Below are 5,586 nucleotides of genomic sequence, written 5' to 3'. Positions count from 1 at the left end.
TGGATTAACCGAGAGATTTGAGAGATTTGAAATAAATCATAGTTTTTCAACACCCTATTATCCAAAAAACAAGGGATAGATTTAATAAACATTATGCGAAGCATGTAATCTGGAGTAGAAATATAGCATTTACTACAGAAACAATTAACTGGAGTAGAAATATACAATTAGCTGTAGATTCTTTGTGAGAGCAATAATGTAGGGCTCGCATTTAATCCAGGATCCGCATCCATCTAAAAAAAAAACATACCTTGTTTTTTACATATATTTTTCATTCCTACTGCATGTAAAGTTTCACAGCAACGCGTATGTGACAGTTTCAGATAGTCCTGAGGTAAGAACACCATATGTGCCTCAAATGCCTAAGAATTCCAAGTTTCAAAAGGTATTACTCCGAGCATAATGTTAATTTATCACTTCCGACATTGTAATCAAATGATGACTTAGATGTGTCAATTATGTGACTAACGTAGATACTTCATAATTATACAATTAAAGTCACATTTTTAGCATGATATTCTATTTTACTAGGCTATTTAAATTTCCATTTAGTAAAAGTAAGGTCAGTAATTGTATTATTAATACTTTGTAAATGAACACTTAATATAAGTTGAACCCTATTATATTCCTTTAAAAAAAAAATGATTTATCTTTTTTTGATGTATTAATCAACTCTTGTTTGACCTTTATTATATGTCTATGGATTTCTAAATAAATGTACAGTATATTAAAATAAACCTTTATACTATTATAACTAAATTATTATATTTCATTAAACCTTTTAAACCTTTTAGTAATTTGAACTAATAATAAAAGAAATTTGGTATTTAAGAACAAAAATTATATTTCACGTCATATAGTTATATAATTTATGTATTTTTTATTTATAATCTGGTTAAACCAATACTATATTATATTTCACATTACAGTACTTAATTATTTTGCAATATTTGCAATATAAAAAAATAAAAATAATACTAATCAAACATTTTTTCCAGCCATTTTTGAGAATGCTAATTAGAGCAACTTCTTTGATTTAAGCTATAGTTTTTGTAAAAATACATACTATAATATTAAATACTAGTGGTATGTACAGTACAGGTAAAAGAAATATTATAAATATCAATCCATATCAAGAATTGTTACATTTCAATAGTATATTACAATTAAAGTAAAATTGCTATCAATAAAATATATTTCAGTTTAACAGTTATATTATTATTATACTTTATAATTTATACTGAAAAGAATTTGATTAATAGAAGTACCGTACCATTCCGAAATTAAACAACCCTGAAAATAAGCAACCTTAGCCCGCATTATGGAGATTTTGACCAGAATTATGACTGCTTTGGCTGGAATTAAGTTCAAAAAAATGGTTGTTTAATTTTGGAATGGTATGGTAATAATTTTTTTATTTTTAATAAAAATAATATTTTTCAAATTTTGCCATATATTAACTCATGATCCAAATATTAATCAGTAAAAATTTGTAAATAATAAAAATCTGCTATTATCATAAAGATAAGTCATTTTTTAATTTTTATTAAAAAGAAAAATTAATAATACATTTGAAAAATGTAGTTTTCCTACTATAAAATACTATGTAAATGTTTTCATTTTATTTACTAGATGTAGTGATACCTTACTCACAAAAATGCATAATGGTGTAATTAGAAGATAAAGTTACCTGTCTAAACTTCTTCAAAATTCTATGATTAATTTCTCTAAAATTTTACTATAGTTTTATTATAGTTTTGGCAAGGTTTTGGCAGTTTTGGCATTTATAATAAGTTTTATAAGGTTTTGTTTTTCTTCGGAGTTTTGCCAACTTTTTTATAAGTTTTTCATATATTTTTGGAAAAGTTTTGCCATTTCAGTATTTCTCCAACTTGCCAAAACCTCCTAGTTTCTCCAGCTCTTGAATATTTTTATTAGTTTAACATCTGGCTGATATTTTTGTCTAAATACATTTTTTTTAAATAATAATATATAAGGTTGCTTGCCGAAACCTAGGGGTTTAGGCAAGATGGCATTTCGCCGAAAAGCGAAATTCTGCCGAAACTATATTAAAGTTATATTAAAAAACTGGCGAAACTTTGGAGAAAGGTGAAACTGCCGAAACTTATTATAAATGCCGAAACTGCCGAAACTCTGCCGAAACTATAATAAATCTATAGTAAAATTTTGACGAAACTAATCGTAGGATTTTGAAGAGGTTTAGACAAGCAACCTTAATAATATAATTAGCCAAAATATCTAACCAGAAGTATAAGAAGTGCTAATACATATATAATTTTTCAAATGACCAAAGTGAACCAGTAAGACAAGAAAACAATATTAAAATATGATGATTTATATATATATAATTTAATTAATTTATTTATTAACTTTAAATTAACATTTTAAATTTATTAAATTTATAAACTAATAATAAAAATGATTTCCTATTTATATATGAGATATTTTTATAAAAGTAAATTTTCTATACTGATCATTTAATGTTAGGCAGATTAATTAGTTAAAAAGGAAAAAAATCATAATAATGTAACATAAAATTCCTTTTATAGTAAGATCTGTACAAAATATTATATATTATTTTTACCCTAAGTCTGAGAATGATACAGGCTGAAAAGTAAAAAAATTAGGCATCAATTAGTTACCAATCAATTATCAATTAGGTAGCTGATTGGTAACTGATATAACTGTAAATACCAGAATAATCACGTGATCAGAAAAATAATATACTGAATGGAATATGAATTAACATTTAGCTGAAAAAAGAATATTTAATTGAGAAGATTAAAAGAATATAATCATAGCATTATTGTTTTAAAAAAATCATTGTTATAACTTATAAGTATAATAAAAGAGATTATTGCTGACAATATGTTACTTTTTCAATCACACTATACTTATTTTGTCTAGACAACATATTCATTATATTATTTCTAGTATACAAAGAACAAAAATAATATAAATTATTTGGTTAATATTCTGTAATAACTTAAGATATTGTTTACAATCTTCATCATTAATTTCATTTTTCACACTCTTTAAAATCTTCATAAGACAATCAAAGTTTTCATTTTCCAATTAAATTTTAAACCAATTCCATTACTAGGTAATTATATTAAAAGTAGTTATTTTATTTAAAAAAAAGAACTTTAAAAAGTTGTATAATAGAGCAAAAATTTTGGCTAATAAGTTAAATATAATTTACTAATTTAAGATACAAGAGTTTTTATTAGTACATATCTACATTAGGAAATTTGTTTAGGCGTAATTTAGTGTAATATTTCAGAGGTGGTGTAAAATTTTGAAATATTACACTAAAAACGTAATATTACAAAGTTTACGCTCTTAAATTTGAATAATAATAGTAATTTAAGAATATCTCACTATATACTGATCCAATCAAGACGATCTATAGCTCATTGGAATCAGCTCATCAAGACGAATCGAATGGTAGTAAAATCTTATCTTTACATTTGATAGATGACTTTCTATTAATTTAAAACTTATTGCATACTATAGAGCGTTCTATCAACTGTAGAAATGCGATTTACTACCATTTGATTCGTCTTGATGAGCTGATTCCAATGAGCTATAGATCGTCTTGATTGGATCAGTAGATAGCGAGATATTCTTAAATTACTATAATTATTCAAATTTAAAAGCGTAAACTTTTGTAATATTACGTTTTTAGTGTAATATTTCGAAATTTTACACTACCTCCAAAATATTACACTAAATTACGCCTAAATTTCCTGATGTAATAAAAAATAAGCAACTATAATTTCAAATTTCATATACTCTTTTTTAAATAGTTTGCAATTTTTCCATTTACATCTTCTCTAAACTCGAGTTTATGTTGGAATCAAAGTAGAAAAATATGCAACAAATTTTTACGCTAAAATTTTGTGTTTGAGAATAAGAGTATGTAGAATGTATATTAAAGATCTTGACATTTTCAAAGATGTTGAAGGGTAATGCATATACGAACTTTTTTTTCACTTGACTGCTTAATATTAAAACCCAGCAACGTTATATAGACATTATTCTACTCAAAATATTCCATCCTTCTGGAGCAAATATACATATTAATAAATGCTATTTCACTAAATCTTATTCTGCTAAATATTGTAAGAAAAAAATTTGAAATATTTTGGAAATTGATTTATATGTAAAATTATTTTGTCACATAAGTATAGTTTCACAGATGATTTGTAGACTATCATATATATATTATATCATATATACTTTAACATGCTAATTTATGTCACATATACTAACAAGTAACAATGCATTGTGGTGAAGTGAAAGTAAAAAAAATAAAGTGTAATTTTAAATTTAGTTATAGGATAATAAAAAAATATTAATTTTTTGAGTACTTTTCATAATAGGCAATAGTAGATAGCAATTTAAACAGAAATCTTTACAAAAATTCAACATCTCCATTAGTGCTCTGAAAAAAATCTGATCTGATCTGGAATCTGCAGATTTGATCTGAGTCAGATCAGTTCAGTTTTCAAAATTTTGATTCATAGATCAGATTGGATTTAAAAAAATCTGATCCGATCAGATTCAGATCGGATCAGATCAAACACGAGAAAATCTGATCTGATCTGAACAGATTTCAGATCAGATTTTTTTTAAAAACCCTTTCCTGAATAAACGGACGCCAGACGACCAAGATTTAAAAGAACGAACTAGGTAAGTTCATTTCTTTTTTTTTTGTTATTTTTACTTGAGGGAATGTAATTAACGGTTCCCTTCTTTTTTATTAGGAAGCCTAGACGAACAAAGCATAATGACTAGGATTTAAAAAAAAGAATAAACCTATGGTGAGTTCGTTCTTTTTTTTAAGGTTTTTTTTTATTTTTTATTTAAAGGAACGTAATTAATGTTCCCTTTCTTTTTTTTTAGGAAATCTGGATGTAGATGAAGTCATTAACGATCAGGATTTAAAAAAAGAATGAACTATGGTAAGTTCGTTTCTTTTTTTAAGTTTTTTTTTATTTTACTTAAGAGAACGTAATTAACGTTCCCTTTCTTTTTTTTAAAAAAAACCTAGACGAATGAAGTCATTAAGATGTTAATGACCAGGATTTAAAAAAAAGAATAAACTATAGTAAGTTCATTTCTTTTTTTAAGTTTTTATTTTATTTTACTTAAAGGAATGTAATTAACATTCCCTTTCTTTTTTTTTAGGAAACCTGGACGTGAACGAAGTCGTTAACGACCAGGATTTAAAAAAAAACGAACTATGGTAAGTTCGTTTCTTTTTTTAATTTTTTTTTTATTTTTACTTAAGGAAACATAATTAACGTTCCCTTTCTTTTTTTTAGAAAACCTGGACGTGGATGAAGTCGTTAACGACCAGGATTTAAAAAAAGAATGAACTATGATAAGTTCATTTTTTTTTTAAATTTTTTTTTAATTTACTTAAGGAAACGTAATTAATGTTTTTTTCTTTTATTTTTAGAAAATCTGGACATGAGACGAAGCTGAACGACCAGAATTTAAAAGAACAAACTATGGTAAGTTCATTTTTTATTTTTATTTTTATTTTTTTTTACTTTA

The sequence above is a fragment of the Rhizophagus irregularis genome, chromosome 21 (assembly GCF_026210795.1).
Source record: "Rhizophagus irregularis chromosome 21, complete sequence".
Taxonomy (NCBI): Eukaryota; Fungi; Glomeromycota; class Glomeromycetes; order Glomerales; family Glomeraceae; genus Rhizophagus; species Rhizophagus irregularis.
Note: the sequence above shows the minus strand (reverse complement) of the source record.